The sequence below is a fragment of the Melozone crissalis genome, unplaced genomic scaffold (assembly GCF_028551555.1).
Source record: "Melozone crissalis strain CALT ecotype California unplaced genomic scaffold, PUWL_Pcris_2 ptg000068l_1, whole genome shotgun sequence".
NCBI classification, from domain to species: Eukaryota; Metazoa; Chordata; class Aves; order Passeriformes; family Passerellidae; genus Melozone; species Melozone crissalis.
The window spans coordinates 8,187,740-8,212,138 of record NW_026535846.1 but is presented as its reverse complement, the minus strand read 5'-3'; the positions used below and the strand labels follow the sequence as shown (position 1 = coordinate 8,212,138).

Below are 24,399 nucleotides of genomic sequence, written 5' to 3'. Positions count from 1 at the left end.
CTAACAAAGAAATGTAAAAGACAACCTCTAGTCTCAGTGACAGTCTAAGAAGGAAAACTTGCATTTAGAAATTCAAACAGGGTCCGAAGCAGCCACTTCCTTTTTAAAAGGAGTATTCTTCCTACATTTCCCTAAAATGTGGGTGAAATCTCTGAGATGCATTCCCAGACAGGCTGTGGGTGCTGCTGTGTGGGGTCACAGACCAAGGGGAGCTGTGCCCATGTCAGCAATGTGCCAGGGGCCAGGCTCTCCTTCAAAGGGAGGGCACCAAATGCACTTTTATTCAACCCCGGAGAGGAAAGACAATGAAACTATCATAGCAATTTATACATGAATCAGGTAGTGTCTGCGTTTTAATGGCTGAAACAAAGACAGCTGAACTCTAATGGTGTCGATTTTCTCTTGTAAGTGATTACTAAATTGCTTCCACTTTGTCAGCAACGTAATATCTCTGTGAACCGCTCAGAGTTAAGGAAGTGACAAACCACCAGTTGTCAAGTGGAGAAAAACACACATCCACATCCACTGAAAGTAGGTTTGAAAGAGAAACACTTCTGCTCCTCTGGAAACAGCAAGGCTTTCACACGAGGGAAATACTCCATCAGAAACAACAGGGCAGCTCCATCATTCCTGGCTTCTGACCTCCAGCAAATTCACTATCACCACAAACCAAAATAATTTGGGTGCTGGCACCATTGATTGTAAGTGAATGAGAGTTTTGCTGTGCCCAGTGAGTGCAGCAAAACCGTGTTTGGAGGCAACATCTGAAGTCTTTGAGCAAGGAGTGTGTCCCTTTCTTGCCAGAGTTCAAACACTGGAACAGTTTGACACAGAAATTGCTGTAGTTCAGAAGCACACCTACAGCACACAGCAAGCAGTGCACAGAGAGACATCAAATGAGGCTGGAGCCAGGGAATCAGCAGCAGAGAAACCTCTCTGGGCACTGAGCCCTTTAATTCCCTGTGTGGCCAGTATGGGGGTGAGGCTCACACCACCCCAGCCAGGCTGTGCTGGGACTGAGCCCGGCCAGGGCTGAGCTGCACCCAGGGCAGTTTGAAATTCCTGATGCACACACTTCCTGACAAACAGATACAACTGCTCTGCAGGCTGGGTTAACTAATTACACTGACTGATGATCTAAAAAAGCCAGGAAGCAAAAGCCCACAGCCCTGATTCCTGTATTGCTACCATATTTTTGCCCATTTCCTGCACATTACAGACGAAGGAAGGTCTTGTCCCCTGTATGAGCCAGCTTGGAACAGTTGCAGAAATAGGGCCTGGGTATATTTATGCAATAATACAAACACCTCTTGAGTTCTGCGTCAGTAAATTTTATCCTACATTTGCATTTTCCAAAACCATTACAAACAAATGATCATCTAAAGTATCTAAATATCTAAAGTAACAATATTTTAAGCAGTTTAACACCAGGCAGTGTAACCTTTACAAACACACTTTGATAAATAGTAGTAGTCTAAAGTGGAAACAATTATGTTACTCCCATTAATTAGCAGGCAATAAAATACTTCCCTGTTCAGGTGACCTACCAAATATCATCATGTAATTTAAAAATTACACTGGCAATGTTTTTCTCCCACACACATCTGACCCTCAGAGAAGATTTTGGTATAAAGGGCAAAAAAGTAGCCAACAGTTTTTCAGATCCCAGTTTTATCAAGCTAAAGATAGAAATTAGAAAGCCCAAATAGAAATTAGAAGTAGTAACCACTCAGTGAGGCTGAAATCAGCTTCATCCACACAGGTCAAAGGAGCCTGTCCCAGCCTGTTGATGTTGGGAATCAGTTTGTGGGGCTGAAATTGTGCCCTTCAGTCCAGGGCACATGGCACAACACCCTGCTGCCACCACTCCTTGCTGTCTCCCTAAAACCTGAGAGCAAGAATCTCTGGACCATGCTGTGGCTGATGTGTGAGATGCATGGTTTGAACCTGTAGCTTGCAGGGCCTTTAGTGAACCATCTCAGGATACCCCAGAAGTAAAAACAAATTCCCTCCTTTGATACGTGCCCCTTCCTTAAGGCTGGAGAAGGTGGGATGCAGAAGCCCACACAGGACTACAGGAACATCTGAACTCTACTGCAGGAGAATTGTGTGCCACAAGCCAGGATTCCAGTTACAGAGTTAAAGCTTCCATGAGATTGCCCCAAGCAGAATTCTCTGCTCCAAATTATAACAGACCTCTCAATGTCCTTAAAAACAGTATCTTGCTTAAGCACTTTGTTCTACAAGTCTGAGCTGTTAGAAAGCCAAGGAGCTCAGTACAGACACTGACACAGAACAGGAGGATGCTCTGTGATGGAAAACCCCTCTGGGCAAGAACATCATCCATGGTGGATAGCAAAAACTGCTGGTGGGGATGTGCTACTGCACAGCACTTCACAAGAGCTTCAAAGAAAGCAAGATCTGGCAAAACAGACATGGGAACATTATTCCAGAGCACTTCCAAAACCTGGGAACAGCCATCATTGCACCAGAAAGGAGGACTAGGTGAAGGTACACATGTTCACCAAAGTGGGGGGCACCATATAAGCTGTTAAAAACCTCAGGGATGGATCAGACAAGTAGTTGATGCCTCAGGTTTCAGCTTTTCTATTTTTCAGATTCTGTGCTGCTTTAGTGTGTACTTCTGAGTTTCACATGAGGGGATGGTGAGTTCTCTGCACAGAGCTGGGAGACAAAACAATCCCTGCTCCAGCTGGGGACCAAGGACAAATGATCCAAATCTCAGGCCCAAGAGCACAAACAGTGTGGACTGAAGAGAGAAAAACAAGAAAGATGGGACTGGATGGGCTAAAGCTGTAATTGGACAATTAACTCCAATTTGCAAATGGCCCAGAACTGATAAAAGCGAGAGACCTCATGACCAGTCGTGCATTTTGTGACCATTTTGGTTAATCTTGGGTGCAGCCCTGGCTGGGCTCTTGTGCTGCCCAAGGTGCATCCATTGAGGCCTTTTAACAAATCCCTACTTTATTCTTTAGCTCTGTCCAGCCTCTGTTCCAGGTCAGCCTTCACAAGTCATCACAGTCATTAAACACAGTGGATAGCAATATCAGTTTACAGCTTGTGAGCAAAACTGAGCATTTCAAACTTAGCTTCAGTCTCAGTGTTCATCTGTGGCTGTGAGAGCAGTGGAGATGGAAGATGTTAGAAACCAAACATCTCTGAAACACTGGAGAAGTCACCTATGCACAGCTAAAGCAAACCAAGAAATCCTCTTGCAGCAGTTTGTATCAATCAAAAATAAGCATGGGACATGAGAGGATCCTGTCCGAGCTGATGGCAAGCACAAATTAAGACATTAAATCTCTTTCATTTCTAAAGTTGTGAGACTTTACATTGGCTGAAGACCAAGGGATGATGCAGGTATTGTTACCAGAGCATACACTGATGTAAGGCACAGAAACTTCACCAGATGTAGGGATCTGAGCCCCACAAAACCCACAGACAACTCTGTCCTGGGCAGAGAAGAGCTCTGAAAGTAAAGAAACATTAACTTAATCCTGCTTTTCCTTCTCCAGCAAAGCTGTGTGGGAGGACATTGTTCAAGCACAGAACCAAGGATGAAAGCCAAAAAAAAACCCACCACCAAAACCCAGAGTTTGTAACTTCATTGAGGATTCATAAGGCATAACAATACCAAACAAAAGTTTTTCTCTTTGATGCTTCCATAGCATTAAACTCATTTAGAAAACTGAAGCAGATTATACTTTGTGCTTTGCAGATAAAAGCACCATTGTAGTGATTTGGATGCAGAAGGGCTTTGCTCTGCCAACAACACCATCCTGTGGTGCAGAGCAGAGCCCTGAACCTCGAGCCCAGCTCTGAATGGGAGCCCAGGGCTCACTGAGGACCAGGGGCTGCACTGCCCACCCAGAGCCAGCAGAGATCTGCTGCTGTGCAGGGTGGGACAGAACCATCACCCCGAGAGCTCAGGGACAGGCTCACTGCTCACCCTGGCCAGCAAGGGCTGCGAGGCTGCACAGCCACAGCCACCAGTGCAGCACGGAGGGCAGGCTGGGGAAAGCTGGCAAAACAAGGTTATTCCTTGAGAAGCAGAGCTATTTTGGTGGCCTGCTTGTTGCAATAATATACTTCTTTAAAAACGTAAGAATAAAGAGCAAGGAAAAGCAAGAGCTTGCATCAAAGACAAATGCTCCATTCTGCCTTCCCCCAGGAGGGAAACAGAGATAGTCCCTCACACTTCTGAGTCTTACACATAAGAGGAAAACACAGAATAAGCTGTTTTTACTGAAATGACTGAAATACAGGGCAAGGCTGAACTTCAATAATAACATTTTTCAAAGATTATAAGGAATTCTTGCAAACAACTTAAAATACTTCTTGTGTTCACTTGCTACCATTTAATACCAAATTATTTTTTTTACTTCCTTTCTTTTAAGCTGCAAAAACCCAGACCAGCTATAGCAGTAATGGCAGTGTGAGTTATTCCATCCCCGCTTTCATATTGCTTTGGTCCAGTACTGCAAACTGCCAAAGGTTTTCCTTGCGAGTCTTTTAGTGTCTTGTGTCTTGGGTTTTTAAATTCCAGTCCTTTGAGACAGAAGGTCTCAGGTCTGCAGACAAAACAAGAAAAATACACCTCCTAAAGGCTTCAGAAACAGAAAGCAAAAATATATATAAAAGCAGGGTGTGTTATCTTCTGGGTTTTCTGATCTTGGGCACTTGACTCATGTTTCTTAAAGTTATCTTAAGGCCAGTGACTTTGCACTCAACAACTTCAATGAGAGATTTTTTTAAAGCTCCACTTTTCTTTCTTTTTTTTAATATTTGGAAAACATAACAGAAACCTTATATGAACCAAAGTCCACAGAGCCTGAGTAAAACCACAAGTTATACCCTCTAAAAGAGGAATGTGTTTGATCTTTCTCAGCCTTTTGCCTACAGATGTTGTGTCAGCAGTCAGCTGAACATTTCCTTGCTAGTGAGGTCACCTCAGATTAGAACAATTTTGAAGAATAAATTCATCTCTGCTGTCAGCATCACAGCAGAAATTAAAGAAGCCAAAATAAAAATTAGAGACACACTGAAAAAAAGGCAACCCCCCAGTCATAACCTGTGCTTTGGGATCACCGAATCTGCACAGACAAATAACAGCACTGCACTATTTCACCCCAACAGCACCTCCTGATCACACTGCACCAGAGTTGAACTCCTGATTGCATTATTACTTTCCTGATATTCTTTGTGAAGTCAGAAAATAGGAGGTCCTCAATGACACAAACTATAGAAAAATAGAATACATGAGCAAAGCTATAATCCTAAACAATTCTGGACAAGACAACAACTAGAAAGAATTCAACAAATATTTTCTTAGATAAATATTATTTAGAAAATTTCTTTATCAATACAGGTAAAAAGAAACACATTTGCTGAGGTATACCTCACACAGAGCCATCAAAAGCAAAGCCATACCCAACCCTGTGTGCCTGGTGTGCTGATTTTTATGAGCTTTAGCTTGATTTTTGAGTAACAACCTCTGTGCACTTCACCACCTTCCTCTCTTCTGCCATGCTTCAAGGTGCCTCACATGCAGAGCTGATCCAGTGACCAGCAACAAACCACCAGGGAATTCCTGAATCCTTCCATTCCTCCTGCCAGGATATCCATTATTTTATGAGTTGGTCTGTTGGGTTTTGGGTTTTCCCCCCTTTGGTGCTTTTGAGGTTTTTCACAGAATACCAAGCTCTGCACATTTCACAGAGTACCAAGCTCTGCACTGTTTTTTGTGATCAAAGAACAGAGCCTGCCTGCCCTACCAGAACACTTTGCCATGTCAAACTAAGATTTCTTCCCAGTTTATCACCATCCAGCTCAGGCTGGAAGGTAATAACTTTTCTGTACATGTATGTGAATATATTTGCACATATATATATATATATATATATATATATAAAATCCATGCATGGTTTTGATCTAAATCTACTCGTCATTAATAAATAACTCAGTAATAATTTATTATTCTAAAAAATTTAAGGAAAAAGAAAAAAGGAATAACAGCAGGCTTCTGGGTTTGGGTCATTTTTCTTATCACAATCTCTGCCTTAAATCCCTGTTATTTGTGTAAGGACCTTTCCACTGGAAAAGGTCTGGGAAGAATTCAAGGCTGAGCACCATTTTCCTACATGACTTTTAAAAAGTAAGTTCCACCCTTCCTTTTTCCAGTGACAGCTGTATCCTGGGGTAACACCAGGTTCTTTCCAAAACAAATGTGGCACAGCTGCTATAATTTATCTTCACAGCTCATAGCTTAGAGTTACAGACAGAAAATACACTTAACAAGGGAATATTTCCACTGTGTGTTCCCACAAGCTGCAGAAGTTTCCTCAGTGGCAGGGGGGATGCTGCAAATTGCCTGAAAGGGTTGGAGCAGCCCTACAAGTGACTAAACCCACATTATGTTTCTCCACAAAATTTGGAGGGCTGTACCTAGTTTTGGTGAGTTCTCCAGCCTCTGCAGCAGGAAGAGTTTCTTTTTTGCCCTAGGCAGAGGAAAAGGCTTCTGCAAGTGTGAATAAACCAACAGAGAGCTGCAGGAAGGTTTGGCTGGGCTTTCTAAGAAATTACCTCATAAAATCCCTGCAGTAAATGTCCCAGGTTCAGAAGATTTCATAAAACAAGAGTCAGAAAAGGACCAGCTCTTGCACATCACTTTTCTCTGGCACAGGCTGTGTTTTAGGGGTGCCAGCACCCTCCAGCATCTCACTCACAGATTTCCTCACCACATTTGCTTGCAAATGCTAAGATGGAAGGAAGGAAATAATTATTACTCTAGCTGCTTGGGAATAGTTCCACAGACTTCTTTCTAGTTTACATAAGCCTTCAAACATTTTTACACATTCTGAGATTTCACTCAGAAAAAATAAAAAGATGGACTCCTGAAAAAACAGCTGTGGGCTAGAAGAGCTGTTTGCATCTAGCACTGGTTGAGTTATTAGGCTAGCAGGGAAAGAGAGAGACACCATGTTACTCTCAGGATCCAACAGCTCCTTCTATCACACCAAGATAAAAATGTGTGAACATCAACCACATGGAACACAAGTTCTTTGTTTTTCTTTCCCTCATGAACTCTGCAAAGAATGCAACATAATTATGCCTCCAAAAGAAACTACTATGCTATCAGAGATACTAAAAAAGCTCTGTTCTTTGGCTGGAACCCATCTCTGCAAATGCTGTCACAACAGACTCCAAACTGTCACTTCAGCAACTGCCCCTCACGGGAAAAACATATTTCTTCTAATTAGGCAAAATTCTAACTCCGCATCTGAAGAGCATAATTTGATCTTTTCTCTGGAAACTCATTAACCACTTGAGCTCAATTATTAACATTTGCATTAATAACTCACTGAATTAACTACCCATTGTGTGAGTGCAGCTCCTGCCTTGGCAGGATGATGCTCTGAGGAGCTTCCATTGCTCTGGGGAGGTGGTGAGGCCATGTCCACCTTAGAATCTCCTCTGAGTGTTGCAGAATTGGAGTTCCTGCCTCTGGGGCTGCCATCAGCTCACCAGATGGCTTTGGGCAGCTTTTCCTCTTTTCCTTTCCCTTCTACATCTGTTTAAGACAGCGAACCCATGAGCAGGGACTTCTCCTCCTTCCCTCCAGGATTAATAAAGTGCCCAATACAGGACACCAAGGTAAAAATTGCAACAATAACTCCTGGCAAGGGTGGAGGGTATCAGCCCCCAGCTCCTGATGCTGGGTCTGGTAACATGAAGCTCCCAATATGAGAAAAAATAAATAAAAACCTTCATGCCTAGGTAGTGCTTAATGCCACAATTATTCATGCTGGGACTCCTGCAGGGCCCAGAGCAGCAAAGAACCTGCTGAAAGCCCTGGGAGTTCTGAGATAAACCCAAACTACACTGATTCCTTGATGGAAACCTTTCATGGCAATAGCAACCCATGATTTATTCAGTAAGAAAGAGGTTTTCAAGCAGTGTTGTAAACACTGAACACACAGACATGCTTGCACCTGGCCCTGGTTATGAAATGAGATGAGTTACAAATCCAGGGCACAGTGGGGTGAGGCACAGTACAGCCTTTCAAATGCAGAAATGTATCTTCAGAAAGATATTTCCTTCCAAAAGCTCCAAAATTTGAGTTTAAAAGGGGAAGGGAAGGGAAGGGAAGGGAAGGGAAGGGAAGGGAAGGGAAGGGAAGGGAAGGGCAATATGCACACACACATACACAACTAATTTCTACTTTTGGTTTAAATCAGATGGGTATGTACATTCCACACTCTTCTCAAAAGTAAATGTTCTACAGGTCTTTGTCAGGTTATTTCCCACAACATTTATGGGTGAGTACCTCCAGGTTAAGGATTTCCAGAATCCTTTTCAGTTCTCCCGCTGGTATTTGCTACAGTGTTTTGGATATGCAGTAATGTGTGAACCTCAAGAAGCTGAAAGGCTCCAGCACCAGCTCTCTGCTTATTTGGATATTAACTCAGACATTTTTGCTTCACAGCAAAGGAATGTATCAAAAGTCAATTTTTGTTATGAGATTTGACACACTTAAGCAGCCTTAAAAAAAATTTAAAAATCAGTGCTATAAAGGAGCTAGCAGAAAAAAGAAACCATTCCAAATTGCCAGTGCTATGAGATATTTTCAGATGAATAAAGGCACAAACTTACGCAAGAGCTTCTACACAAACTGTAGTATCGGCTTGCGTGAGACTCGGCCGCTTTTGTTATTCCTGCAGTTGGTAAATTCAGGCTTAACAATTTCTGAAGTCCTCTGGCTTCTACAAACAGGTGTGATTGACAGCCTCTAAATGCTCTGCTTTTCATAACAGCCATGATTGACAGCCCTTTGGTGCATAGCCCAATCAGCCTAACAATGTTATTGTTCTCTAATAATTACCTGATAATTTATTTTTTCAATGTGTTGCCGTTAGTTATGGTTCAACTGAGAGTCCTCTGAACTTCCCAGAAGTTTATTTAACTTGCACAGATTTGGGGCTGCCTCTCTGGGAGCCTCCTTCTGTGGTGGCACCGGGATTACACACGCTGCTTCCCAAGGTGCGCGGGCTGCCACTGCGCCTGTAAGCGACGCTTTCCCTGGCACACAGAACACACCAGAGCCCCAAAAATGTGACAATCCACGTGTCATTCTGGCACCTGTCACCCACAAAGTTTTTGTGCAAAGAGAAGTGTTTCTTAACCGAGTATTCCCTGGAGCATGGAGAGCACAGCTCGCCAGAGCCCCGCGTGGGATGCTCGGCTCCACTCACCACAGTTTACTGCCTCCAAGCTGCTCGAGATGGCAGCTCGGTTAACCTCTGCTGAAAGCAATAATTGAGGTTTCTCTGCTACAGAGAGATCATCCTCGAGAACACTCAGCCAGGGAAACTGGCTTGTGTGAATCACACGAAGAAAATCATGACCTGGCAGGGTCCCTTTTCTGGTAGCTACAAAATAAATGTCTGAAATTGGAAAGTGTGGATTTTTTTTAATCTCTTGATTTTCAGATAGATGGGATGGGAGCAGGAAGGAAGCAGCAAAATAAAAACCCACATTGCTTCCAATTTGTGAAACTTTGTGAATATTTTTTTTTTCTTGAGAGTGTTGAAAAACATGATGAAGGCCACCTACATTGCAAGAAGGGCAAAAGAAAGATTTCTGTCAGAGGGCTATTGAAAGTATATTATGATGCATTTAGTTAGTCTTAAAAGGGCCAATTAAATAAAGAGAACCCTTAAAGAAGGAAGCATGCCCAGTCTGAGTTTTTCCAAATTCCCAGTTTTTCAATGTGGGTACTGAAAAAGAAAATAGAAAAGGAGAGAGCTGGGACTTTGCTCTTCAAAACCACAACGGCAGAACTTGAGCACAGCTTTGCAGTTCCCTTGTTGTGTCACCTCTTCAAGAACTAGTCTGAAGTTTGGCCTCTGCACCGAGCTACCCTGTGCATCATCAAACACCCTGCAGACCCAGGGCGTGGATTTATTTGTGTGTACAATGCTGTAACACAGAGGGTTTGTGCAAATTTACTGCAAATGGAAGCAAGGACACAATGTATAGACTGCATAGCCAAACGGGCTAATTCTGCTCATAAACATTTGCTCACAGAGATTCAGGGGCTACACTGGGGCAAATTGAATGGTTAGACCATTACTATTTGTTAATTTACCTTTCAGTACTTCTGAATTTTAGCCACATATATTAACAGAACTGGCCATTTCCATAATGTATTAGCCATGAGCACAATCTCTAATTATCTGCTGAGCTCATTTCTTTACTGAGTGTTTTTCCCATCCTGTAAACCTACTGGGCATTTTCTTAAAGTTGGGTTTGGGTTGACAAATCATGTAGAGAACAATAGTGAGGTGATGAATCATTGCAGTGACAGCACTGTCTCACTACAGGCTGAGCAAAGTATTCATTGCATACCAGATACAAAGCAGAGGACAAAAAACTCAGCCATCTGTAGCTTATGCCAACATCATGAGCAAGAGCTAAAAACAGCTTCCCACAGATCTTAAGTCAATGGTGTCTCTGACACTTTTTTCCAAGGACTTTCAGGATGCATTACTGAGTTCTCAGCTCAGCACCCTGCAATCCCTCTCCTCCAGCTCGGGCTCAGAGACTCAGTGCACTCAGCCTGCCCAAAGTCTCTTTTGGCACCTAAAATTCAGTTCTTCCACATGCACACAACCTCTGCTTGCTCACCAAAAGGCAGCTCAGAGAACAGAATAATCACTGTGGGGAGAAAACCTTTTAGAGGTGGAAGAGGGTGGAAAGGACCATGTGAAATGGGGACCTACCCCACTGCCAGGAATGAGAATAAAGTTTCCAAATAGATGAAATCCACATCCTTCTCTGCTCTCTAAGGCGCAGCAAGGTGTGAGAAAGAGGCTCTGTGAAAACTGTAGGGGTGCTGGTTTGCAGGGAGTGTTTTGCAGATTCAACATTTTAAAGAAATTATTACAGCAAAAGGATTTCTTCAAGTGTTTCATATCACATTCCCAGACATTTCTGTAGCACAAAGAGAGCCCTGCCAGGCACACAATGCCATGGCTCCTGTCATTGCTGCCCTTCACAGATCAAGATGCAGTGGTTTGGCCCTGGCTGGATGCCAGACATCCTCCAGAGCTTCTCCATCTCCCCTCTGCAGCTGGACAGGGGAGAGAAAACACAACAAAGGGTTCAGGAGCCAAGGACAGAGAGAGCTCTTGGCCTTGAGTAACTCTGCCAGAAAGAAGAGGGAGATGAAGGAAGCACTTCATGCATTTTCAGGATTAAAAGTGAGCATCAGAAGCCATATCACCAACTGTGGCATTCACATTCTCTGATAAAATCTCTTTGCCCAGGATTTTTCTCCTGGGAAGCCAAGAAGCCTCAGAGAAAAGGAAAACAATTCTTATCTCATTTGCTTCTCCTGTGTTGGGCTCATGTGGAATGTGTTTGGAGATTGTTTATCCACAGGTGATTGTTTCATTGGTTTCTGCTGTGAGTTGTTTTCACTCTTTGGCCAATCAGTGCCAAGCTGTGTTGGGACTCTGAAAAGAGCCACAAGTTTTCATTATTATATTTTTATCATTCTGTAAGTATCCTTTCTGTATTCTTTAGTATAGTATACTATTCTTTAATATAATATAGTATAATAAAGTAATAAATTAGCCTTCGGAGAACATGGAGTCAGATTCATCATTCCCTCCTTCATGGGGACATTCCCAGCAAATACAATACCCAGCTGCCCACAAACACCATGAAGAAAACCCTGCATGTGGAAGAAGAGTGACAGCATCCAACAGCTCACACCAAGCAGCTGCAAACCACAGTGTGTGCTGTATTTGAGATACCAAACTAAGAGAAATTAATGCTGGTATGAAGTTTCTTCCCTGCAGTGGGTGGGACAAGCTTTTCCTTCAGTATTTGCTGTGTTTCAATTCATTTACCTCATCTTGCTCTCACCAATTCTATGATGCAATCCCCAAAATCCCAGATGAAAAAATTGTACAGAGAGATTACCCAGAGAATAATCAATAAATTCATTTTTTCTTACTCAATACAAGTTACTGATTCATCTAAGTTCATTCAATAAATTCATGGCCCTCAAAGCAGTTTTGATGACCCCCACTTTCATTTTATAGCAATGGAAATCTGTCCCTAGCACTGTTTCACTGTGGGAAAAAATTGAATAATGTCAGCTAAGGACATCTTAAATCTTGAATAAATTACTTTTACTCTCTCTAATAATTACTTTCCAACAGATACACTTCCAGCATCCTCTTCCCATTCATACTTTCTTACATTCACAATCTAAAACCAGATGCTAATAAATCGCATCTCTCTGATTTACAATTTCACTAATTATTTATGAGATCAGCTAAATCACATTCATTTAGAATTACAGCCTTAGTTACTCGAGGCAGGATTTTCTCACAATTAACATTTTTTAAGCTGCCTTAAAGTAAATAATACAATAACATTTAATCTCTGTTCAAGGTCCAAATATATTATTAATAAGTGATTTTCAACTGGCAAGAACATACTTAATTCTAGAGGTATCCTTTTAATCCAAAATGAATTAAACAAGAATGGAAAAATAAAAACGAAAATAAAAATGTGCCATTGAGCTAAAAGCCCCTGAAAAATGCATTTTTACATTTCAGTGATAACACAGAAACCAGCCTAGTTTTGTATCTTCTAAAATGCTATGAAATATGAACAAATCAATCCTGTCAATAAATTAGATAAAATTTAAGGTGCTGAAAGATGCACAGACCTTCAGCTGCCAGAGGTTAACTCCAGAGGGGAATGTCACAGCAGGTGACACTGCTCCATGTGCCACACCAGCTCCAGGAGGGGCTCTGCCCCACTGCAGACTGCACAAACTTCCCTAATTAGATTCTGAGAACTTGTTAAAACTTTTTAAAAGTGTGTTTGTATCATTAAAATAAATAATTTTCCGCTTTGTCAAACAATCACCTCTGCTGCCCATAGGTGCAGTCCCAGCCCTCAACCACTCAATTTGGAGAATTTCCGCAAACTCCTGCTCCATTCCTCTCCTGTCCTGGCCCTTTCCTCTCTTTCACACGCTGTATTTTCACAGATTAAACAACCTGAAACCACATCTTTGAAGCAGCACCTTCCCTGCAGCCCAGGTTTCAGGTCAGGAGGTTCTGGGGGAGTGCTGGGGAGTGAAGCTGCTGGGTGTGAGCAGCTCCAGATCCCCAGCCCTGCTCTGCTCCACGCACAGCCCACCATCATTTCCTCCCGAGGCAAAATTCACACCACTTGCTCCTCACAGATTAGCACTTGACTGTTCAATCCATATTCCTCTGCTTCAGCTCTCCAAGGGAAGCCAAGTACTGAGGGTTTTTTTCAGTCACCCTGAATCCTGTCACTTTTGACAACAAAACCACATTGCTGAGGGTTTTTTCTTTGGTTTTGTGGACTGTTTTTCTAGCCTGAGGATTTTGGCCAGAAAAATTTTCAGCAAAGTGAAAGAGAATGGAGCAATGATATTACTTTTGTCCCGTTTCCAGGCAGAGTGGCAGAGAGCCAGTTCTCAGAATTTTTCTCAGAAGCCAATTGATTCATGTTTGTCTCAAGTCCCAGTATCCTTGTGAGAAGCTGTCAGAGGGCAGCCAAAATTGCTTCACCTACAGATGAAAGGCCACTCTCTTTCAATCATATGCAAAACCAGGGAAGTGCCACAGAGCAAACAGCTTTGCCCAAAATTCAGATTGCACCCAGAAGTTCACCAACCATTAGTCACTGCTGTAAATCAGCATGACTAATCAGCTCAGCTCCAGATCCTGATGACACTGATGGATTTTCAGCAGCCCCAGGACCCATCCAACAGGGCCAGGGCAGCTCTGGTGAGCTGCACAGCAAGTGCAGGGTCATGGTGGAGAGGCCTCCCCAGAAAATGCTCAGCAAGTTTTGCTTTAAGCCAAGCTTGAAGGTGTCCGGTGATCAACACAGCCAACTTCCCACTTCCATACCTGGACAGTGGCAGGAGCCATGCAAGCTGTCAAACTGGATGGGAAAGAAAGAGCAAAATGGAGAACACCCCAACCTGGCTTTGCATCTTGGAAATCAGCTTGTCTTAGAGAGAAATGGGACTACATTTTAGACATTCTTCAGGTGAACTAATTCACCAGACTATATCTCAAAGTATGTTTATAACACCAATATATGGGTATATTCAAAGGAAAACTCTTACAGAAAGCCTAACAGCTAATTTAGCATGATCCCTTCATTACAAGTTCTTACACAGCTTCTCTATTATCTCAGGCTCTCAAGCAGCTTTTCAGACACACAATATCTGTACAACATGTAAACACATTTATGCTCAGTTTACAAGCAGATAAATCAAGACCTGAAACCTTGGAAATAAAACCCGGGAGAAGCAATAGAGCAGACACAATGCCCCAGCTGGGTTCATCCTGGATTCTCTCTCCAGAAAGCGTGGACTGAATACACCCAAGATTTTCACTCTTTTAGCTCAGCCACGAGAGCAAAGCACACCTTTCCATCAAACTGGAGCTCTTTGGGAACCACTCTGCTGGTCAGACTAGAAGCAGTAACAGAAAGACAGAGGAGATGGTGAAATTAAGACAGTCATGACTGTTTCACAGAACTTTCATGCTTCGGTGCTGTTCCATCAGACACCCCAGGGAAAACAGGATTTTGGGCATGTTTTGGACTGGAAATTCATCATGCCTGAAATTCAGCACTTTGAAATGAGCTGTATCAGCTCACTAGCCTTTTTCCCTTTTTTCTGTCTTTATTTTATTGTTTTTTCTCAGCTGGGAAATATCCCAGCTAATTAATGAGTTGAAATAGTCACTAATGGATTCAGTGAAGGCAAAAATTAATGCAAGAGGAGTGGTGGGATCATAGAGCCATGAGTGAAGGCAGGGTGGGGGAACCTGAAGAGGACCCTTCCTTTTAAGAGCAGCTAAATGCTCAGCAGTTAATTGAGCAGAGGGGCTCAACCCACCTTATTCAACTCCAATGTAACCTGAATATCACTGCTGTCTGTGATCACTCTGCAGCTGCCTGGCACAGCCTAAGCTAGATGCCTGAATCTCAGCACTCAGTGTGAATGTCTGAAAACAGTCTGATGGACCATTTCTGTTGTGAATTTAAAGCAATTGTAATGTCTGAGGCAGTTTCTTCAATGTCCATAACTGAATTCAAATTAAAAGCAACAACCAAGAGACATAAGCCTAACTATCTCTGCCTGAGGCAGAAGAGTTGATGTATTAACTGAAGGATAAGGTGGAACACATTGCTCCTCAGGAAATGCATTTGCTCCAAAACACATTAAGACTGTCAACAATTTGGCTTGGATGTTCACAGCATGGTACACCAAAAAAAAATCATTACTGTGCCCCAGTATGCAATAAAACCAGGCTTCAACACAGACAGCAATGCTCCAGAGAGAAAAAATACATGGCCAGCAAATCAAAGAAAAAGATTGGAACCATAAGGGATTAAATTTTGTGGTTGATTTGGTGTGACAAGTTCCAGTTAGATGCCAAGGTTCCTTCTGGCAGGTGAAAGCAGTGTTTGATCCTGGTGCCCACAATCCCCATGTCTGCATCTCCTCTGCACCCACCCAGCACGTGGGGACCAAGGCTGCCCTCCTGCACACCCTGCCCGTCACAGGCAGCCCTTCCACCAGCCAGGCAGTGCTGCTGCAGAGCCCACATCACCTGGGGGAGGAACAGAACATTGTGGACAAAAATTCTGCTGGAAAGGCAGTGCTGGGCTCTGGCAACCAAAATAAATCCAGTACTACAAACTGAGACTTTGCTGCATCTTTTCACCAACCAAAACACCTACAGTAAATAATTATTTAGTGTTCCTTGCTTGTTCTACTTACACCAACATTAAAGAAAGAAAAATCAAGACCTAGACAAAAATGCAGTGTGTTTTCTATGCAGGAGAATAAAATTTGCTGCTTGGACACAAAATGACAGTGTGGCTGGTGTTGGAAGGGACATCTGGAGATCATGCAGTCCAACCCCCCTGCTCAGGCTGGTTCACGCAGAGCAGGTGTCACAGGAGGGCATCCTGGCAGGTTTGGCTCTCTCAGAAGGAGACTCCACCATCTCTCTGGGCAGCCTGCTCCAGGGTGTGTCGCTCTCACAGAACTTTTCCTGCTGTTCTGATGGATCTCCCAACTGTGTTTCAGTTTGTGCTCAGTGCCCTTATCCTGTCACTGGGCTCCACTGGAAGGAGCCTGAGTGGGTTCTTGTACACAGAACCCAAAGAAGTCAAGGGAAAATGGATGGCTGCTACTGAGGGGTAGAATTCACCACAGATGGGAACAGAAACAACTTTGGATATTTAAATTACACCTTTTTGCTACTGCATCCAACCTATTATGTTAAAAAAAATTCACCAAAAATGGTTGATAGGCTTTCTGTTTACCTGCAGCAGATGATATTTTTGGGGTAAGTGGAGTGTTTTCTGTAGAAGTTTTAAAGAAACTTTAAAAAATCATTGAAGCCAAACGAAAGCAGAGACATCAACTATAAAAATAATTTCCTCCCCTCCTTCAAGCCAAATAGTTTGTTTAAAAGTCCAAATTCTCAGTCTAAAAGTCTCAAATAGTGCTTGGGACCACAAGCTGAAGTTCATGCTGCACTGGAAATTTGCTTTGCCCTGTGAAACCAGTGGGTCTGTTCCCTGCATGGTGTGACTGCCTCACTGTGAGCTGGAGGCAGAACAATCTGGTGGGTGTGATGCTTTTCACTTCTCTACAGTTCCTCTCCTTGGAAGCTTATCTTCCCTTCTACTTACTCCTTCAGTGACCTTGGAATAGAGATAGAGATCACAGAAGCAGAATCCTGAAAGAATTATTGCTTTTATTATCTTACCATTGGGAAGCTGATTAAAAGCACATATCCTTTCACAGACTACCCTGCCATTAGCACTTTCAGCTCTCTTAAAAAGGTCACTGAGCAGGATATTAAACACAATCTTAAGTACTGAGCACTCTTTATTCCAGTACAGGTGTTGCCATGGCAAATGTTGTAGGAAGTTGTCTATCCCTAGTTCAGGAGTCCTATCTTAATTCCTACACAACACAACAATGGCAACAAGGATTTTGATAAGAAAATCTCACTGGCCTGATAGCGAGGCAAAGAATTGTGCTGGGTGATGGATAGTTACATAAATACTGCTGTTTTATCTGCACAATTTCAGGCAAATCTCTGCTCTGTGATGGCCCCTGAGCCACTGCCCAGGCCACAGTGACAATATGCTTGACCTGGTCTGGGGCTATCAGCAATCCAAAGCCAAAATCACTGTGTGAAATCCCTGCAGATGTCACCTCACACCTTCACAAGGCAACCCAAGGACATTTTGCAAGGCCTGAAGATAGGGCCTTTACTACTTTCCTATTATAATAGCAAGCTGCCTTCTAATGTCATTTCTCTTGAAGCTATCAGCTGCTTTGGCATCAAGCAGGGTCTCCTGATGTCTCCTGCTGCCATGCAGAATGGCAAGGTGTGAATTCAGAGAGTCTCTTAAACCCAGCCAGAGGTTAGACAGGGACAATAGTGCTCCCAGCCTCTCCATGCTGTTCCAAGTACCAGTTGTAAATCAGTGTATTTAAGAATAGACTGCAGCAGTCATCTCCATAAGCACCTAAGTCCTTTTGTGTGGTCACACATCCTCTTTAACCCAGTAGCTTTTATTCCATACGTGGTCTGAGCAGCACCAGCTCTGCTGGAACACCAGGGCTCTGTGGTGTTTAACTGAGGGAGAGAGCACACTGCCAAATGGACAGAAATAACTCTCAGGAGCAGAAGCTTTTTGTTTTTTGGCTGACATTAATCCATTGCTGCTCTCAGGGAAGAATCCCCCACAAGTTTCCAGAGCACTGAGTCATTCCCATCCCTGGAATGGATCTGGTGAGGGTCCTGCAGGGTGGGCACAGGGAGGGGAGGGAGCCCTGCTTGCTGACAGCTCTTATGCAATGCGGATCACCCATCTTCCTGCAGCCATTTGTGGGTGTCAGGAGAAGCCAAGAATAAAATAAACCAGGAAAAGCCTCTGGAAAGGTCTGCTGAGCAGTGAGCTGAAAGGAATATCTCTCAAGGTACAGCGAGCACACCCTGGCTTCAGCTCAAAACACAGCCTCAGGTGACCTCTGATATGTGATAATCACACATTGCACTCAAAATTACTGATTGACCTGCCCAGGATGTGTAAAAATCAGCACAAAAAGTAGACATTAGGAAAATATACTTACATTCCTGTCCATATGGGATAGATTCGAGCTCCTAAGCTAAAGAAAACAGCTAGGTGCCCCCTCCTGCTCATTAAAGGGAGTTGTGAAGCAAATTGCAGCATTTAAGATCCTGCTTACCCACAAGCCAGATAAATTCGAATTTCTTTTTCTCTTTTTTTCTTTTTAACAGCTTGTCTCAAACAAGCTACAACAACGTGCATCTCCAGCAGGGAAAGCAGGTCAGCACTGCTGCCATCCAGAAGGAGAGATGGTCAATTAAAAGAAAGAAGCCAATTAAGAGGCAATTGGGCACTCCTTGTTAGGAACACAAGGGAGAAAAGGAAGGAGATAAGGAACATGACTGTCTGAGAACACCCAGTGTCCCCAGCAGAGGCTGGAGCAAACCTGGGGCTGTGGATGAAATTCATTCATGTCCTTGCCTGCAAACTGAGGAAGCATGCTATGATCAGACAACAGAAATTCAAAATAAAATCAAAATCCAAGCAACAGCACTGTGTTTTTGTCAGCTTTAAGCTTCTGGTTTTCCTTGTTAACAAGATCAAGAAATTTCTTTGCCAGAGAAAGCTCTAATTCTGTAAACTTACAAAAGTTTGTGAAAGACAGGATTACTGATTAACTCCTGATTAATGCTGCAGCTTAAGGGCAGTGTAGCAGCCAAATTAATACTTAAAATGTACATGCAGGATTGGAAATCAACTGTTAACACTCCTGAGTCTCCTGCAAAGCAAGCTTGCTCTCAAGGTCTTCAGCATAAGTATAATAGTCAGGGTTTGGTCCCATGCACTCAAAGCACAGTGAAATTGTGGCCATAAAAACCCCTGAGAACAAGGTGAGAAGGAAGCCCAAGCAATAAAAGGTCAGGTCATGTGAAAATCTGGCCTTCACTTTGCTGCAACTGAATTTTTGCAAAAAGAAAAAGTTGCAATCCCTTTCACAAGAAAATGTAAGATGTAACCTAAGCCACATCCACTGCCAAATCAAAGGTCAATAATGTTAAATATACCTTTCTATGTTGCCCAAAAAACCTGAATATAGTGGATCTGCTGAAGTGTCTAGTACCAGCTAGAATCAAGAACAGCAGAAGGTAAATTTGGATGAAAAGTCTCTTCTGGAATGTATCAGATAAGGTTTCTTGCAATATCATAAAATATATGGAGAAGAAGCTTTTAATTCAATCGTCATTAAAGAGTTTCAATTAATTCCAGAGGGGGAACAAAAAAACAAGCACATCCCTGCTCAGCATAAAAAGCAACAGTCTTTGTAATGGAGCAGAAGGGCTCACACTTTTCTCTCTTTTTCAGAAATAAAGCTCTGTAAACACTGGGCCGACTATCAGTCTGTACCTTCATGAATGCCTCGGTGCCATACCAGCAAAGCCACTGCCCTGCGCTGCTCAGACAAGGCACACAGCCTGCTTGGGCCTGGCCTCAGAGCAAATCAGGAACAGGACATGGCCTATCTCACCATGGGCACATTTGGAATTTGAAGAAATTACCTTTCTATTTTAAATTACAAAAATGATCATCCTAAATCTGCATTCGAACCCACAAATGGTTCCTAATAGAATAACATGCTGATTAAGTCATCAAACAAAGCACTCTGGTGCTGGTAGCAGCAAGGCACCAGCTGCTTCTGAGAGCAACTGTATGTGTCAAGGGCAAAAAGTGACAAGTTTTCAGTTCACATCCAGCTACCTGTCCTTTTCTGCACAAGAGGACACAGGCACAGCTCACTCGGTCAGAGCCTGGGTTTGATCCCTCTGTGCCCATTCACTCAGTGATCCCTGGGGTCCCTTCCAACTCAGAATATTCTGTGTTTCCAATGTGGAATCAGCAGGAATGTCCCTACCCAAAGTGCACAGAAGGAAAGGAACCTCTGCCTTTCAATTAATTATTTAAATCACTCAATGCAACCCTTATGTTCACAATCTGCAGCTACACTGAGAAACATAAGCAGTCCAAAATCTCTAAGGACCTTAATCATTACAGAATATGCAGGGGGAACTTGTTGACAACTGCAGCAGTCATTTAAATCTGCTGGCACTTTTGGGAACAAATGGCTCTGTATGAAATCCAGCTGGATCTGGCTTCTCCTGCTCCTGGTCCAGAGACAGCAGGGCCAGCAGGACGTCCCCACCTTCAGGGCAGGCAGTGAGTCCTGGACACCATCACATGGAGCACACGGGTGTTTTCTCTCCTGAGAAAAGCACAAAGCAATTCTCCTGCAGCTGTCACTGAGAAATGCTTCCCCCAGACACAGCTTGTGTTGTTCTTCACAGCGTTTTCACTGCTGGACAGCAACCATGGGTTTTTTGTGGAAATAGTTTCCCCTCTCCAAAAGTACAATTCTTCACTGTTAAAATCCACGAGTTTGGTGATGTTAAAGCTTTCTGTCTCCCCACCAGAAAGTCATTTTATTGTTAATTTTTGGTCAAAGCCCAACAAATCATTCCCACCTATCAGAGGAGGATGTGCTGCAGCAGTCTGAGACTTCACAAGGCTCCAATCACCAGTGAGACATCCCTGGAGCCTTGACCTTGTCTGCAGACCTTGTCTTTCTGCTCAAGTGCTGCTCAAAACATCCTTCAAATAGCTACTGATTTTATAGTATGTAAACTTCAAAACATTTCTCTGAATTTTAAGGGACAAGGATAGTACAAGAAAAATCAAGAAGATGAAAGACAAGACCATGCAAAGGAGATAAACAATTCTGCTATATTTTTTTTAGGTTAAGTGTACAGAGTGTTTATGAAGCTAGTGAAAATCTTCTAGATGAGCCCTTAGGGCACATCAATTTCAAATTATTTTCTTTCTGCTCTCTCCTCACTAACATTGCTCAAAAAACAGTGCTGAAAATAGTTGCCAGCAATGTAATTGAGCCTGTGAGAGGCACCATAAAGGCTTCTGTGCCTCAAGGCACATCACTTCTGCTCCTCCTTTTATTTTTCCATGTATTTAATTGAACTTGGCAGTAACCTTTACCACATGAAACCAAGATGGCAAAACAGTAGATTTGATCTGTGTGCTGAGCCTGGACTGCCTTGCTGTGAGCTGCTGGGGGAAGTGGTGCCTGAAGATTCTTGGTTTGAAATGGAGACATGTAACCTGTCCCCCTGCTCCCACTAGGTAGGGAATTTAGCCCCACATCTTGTCCATGTAGCAGCCAACAGCAAAAAAGCCAGGATAGCAAACCTCTGCAGGGATTTTCCTTAAATGACATGCAGCTGTTGATAGGGAGCAGTGAATATCTCACTAGCACAGGGAGAGGAACCTGATCTTTACCCTAATCCTTAAGCTTTCAAAATATTGCAAACCATGGGCAATCCAAATAAAAGCAAAACTATAAACTATACATCCGAACCCTTGCATTAACCTTATATCTACAGACTAGTCTCCCCTTCACTTTATTTTATGCTGTGTTTCACCCCAAACTTTATGTTTGCCAGAAAGATTTTTCAAAATGGAAAGCAGTATTTTTTGTGTTTGGCTGAACTCCAGCACTGCAGGACAGAAACAACTCTGCTAAATGTGCTCAGGACCACAAGCATCTTCCCATTTGCACAGAGAATAAGGAAAACCTCTAAGATAAGGGCCTGAAATCTGAGATTAGATAAAAGTTCTAAGACTCACCACATATATTTAATTAGCAGAACACAGTGTAGAACCTAAGAGAGTGCTAACCTTGTGTGTTTGGGTGAGAATGCCCTGAACTGGCACAGCTGGAGGGCAGGGGAGGAGGACACCAGAGACCCCTGGAGCCTGGGCTGTGCATTGTGTGGGCTGGCAGGCAGGGGCTGCAGGCAAACACCCCCAAACTGCCCCTTCTCCCCCTTTGTACAGGAGAGATCAGATCAGATCAGGGTCCTCCCTGCCCCTGAGGGAGGATGGACAGGGCTGGGAGGGCAGCAGCGTCTTCCTCACCTCCCAGTGCCTTCACTGCACTGCAGCAGCTCAATGTCCAGCCCTGCAGCACCAATCTCAAATTCAAAAACATTTCTAATGCGCAGGATCATAGAAGATGGGGCAAAACCAACTCGGTCCTGAAGTTGCAGAGGAGAAGAAATTCTGGCAATAATGGAAGGACATAATCGGTATTATTGTCATAAAATATCTGTAGTTACTGCACTGGCAATTTTTCCAAATGGGTTAGCTTAGAGACTGGCCTCTTGCGCTGATTACTAAATTATTTTCTTTACAAAGGTCTAAGTGGCTCTGTTTTCCAGATGAATAGCCTGAAGCCACTTGGTTCAGAGCTTCAGTCCCCTGAGATTCATCTTGGACAGTAAAGAAATGAGACAGATGAGCACTAAACTACCCTGTGTACAAATGCAGCAGTGGCTTGGCTTATGAGAACACTTTGTGTTAAGTACCACTGAATTTAAAACAAAGACAGAGGTGAACTGAGCCGAGTTGAAAGTTGGAATTAGTCAGAAGCAGTATTTGATAACAAAGCATTTCTAACCAAATAAAGCTTCCTGAAGAGAATTTTGGCTTCACCACATCTCACTTCATCTGGGAGAGCTGCCTTGCCAGGCAAATTAGGAGCAGCGTGCTGGAGCTGGAACATTCCCAGCCCAGCCCTGCCAGAATTCTGGCGTGCCCTGCTCCCCAGGAGCAGCAGTTTCCTCACCTGGACACACGGTTACACATTGCCCCAGCCCTTGCTGAGTAAGCAGCACTTACTTTTTTCTGGAAGGAGAGCACCTGTGCTCAGGGAGGGGAGCTCTCTGCAGCCTCTTGCACATCTGGTGGGCGGAGGAGCAGCTGGCAGGGGCAGGAGCAGCAGAGGCCGTGGGTGAGCAGGGCGAGGGTCCCACAGAGCCACCGAGACCCAGCTCTCCTCCACGTGGAGCAGATGTGGCAGCACAGCAGGAACAGGGGATGCAGCCCCTCTGAGCTGCTCCAGAGCAGGTTTGGTGATGAGCTGGGCAGGTTGGTGGCTCAGGGCTGTCCTAGCAGGAACTCAGAGGGCTCTTCCCAAAGCACTCAGAGCCTGGGGTGGCACTGGGCTGAGCTGCTCGCCAGGGAGGAGACTCACACATGCCAGGGAGACCTCTGGGGAGAGAGATGGAGAGAGAGAGGTGAATGGAAAACAATATTTATGCTTCAAACTTAAATGTCTGTGGCTTTTCTAGAGTATGTTTGAAACATCCCAATTAAATCAGTCCATTAGACAAAATCCCATTAATTGGACAGCTTGGTCAGCTGTGGCTTACTCAGAATTTGTTCTGGTTTTAGTATTTTATCATTAAGCATAGTTCTGAGTGATTCAAACATCACAACACCAAGGAGAAATTGCCCATAATTAACATATCCAAGTGTAAGCAGCTTTCATCACACAAACACAACAAGAGCTCACACCGCTCTCCCCCACTCTGCTTCACTTGTTTATTTAATCTGGTTTATCACTGAATTTCTTCTCTGGGTTCCACTGAAGCAAACTTGCACTGGTTTGAAGGGTTCCTCTGCAAACACAATAAGCCATCTCCATACAGGAAGGTTTAATCTGTCACCAGAGCTTTTCAGCAATCAGATCCATAAGCATTAGCTTTGTTAATTAAAGTAGCACATCTGAAAAATTAGCAGAAGGGAATACACTGGCATATTTCTGTGCAACAGGGAGAATTTATATCTTCAGCAGTCACCAGTGGACTGAAAAATGCCAGCAGAGCATGCCACATGTTGCTGCAGCACCCCTGGGCTAGAAAGACAAGCAATAGGAGTCATTTAAAAACCAGAAACATTCAAAAGATCATTAAAAAGCTACTAAACCTCACAAAATCAAATAAATACATTAATCAATTAAAACCTCTATGAAGCATCCTAATTGAATTTTGCTGTAGTGGTGTCACATGGCTTTGCAAACTGCCCTTCAGTAATCCAATCAAAAACTGGCATGTTCCCATCCCTGCTTACTCTCCCTGATTAGTCAAATATCAGAGGGAAATAAAAAACAAGGTGGAGGGATTCAGGAAAAATAAATACTAGTATTTCAATTTTGTAATGTTTTTCTTATTTATGAATCTTAAACTCATTTATCCAAGACAGTGGATGGCATCCTTCTGCAAGAGTGAGTTGTGGCCAGGAACCACTACAGGTATCATGGAACACAGAATCAGGCAAGGGGAATCATCCAGC

General features: G+C 43.4%; 1 protein-coding gene across 2 annotated transcripts in view; it reads right to left on the bottom strand.

Moving 5' to 3' along the window:
* Positions 1–23,076, bottom strand: part of HTR2C (5-hydroxytryptamine receptor 2C) — a 77,263-nt gene extending 54,187 nt beyond the window's left edge. For both annotated transcript variants that reach the window (XM_054289729.1, XM_054289730.1), the window contains exon 1: positions 22,945–23,076. The gene's annotated coding sequence lies outside the window, so the exon portion shown is untranslated. The remainder of the gene's footprint in view (positions 1–22,944) is intronic.
* Between the last annotated feature and the right edge of the window lie 1,323 nt (positions 23,077–24,399).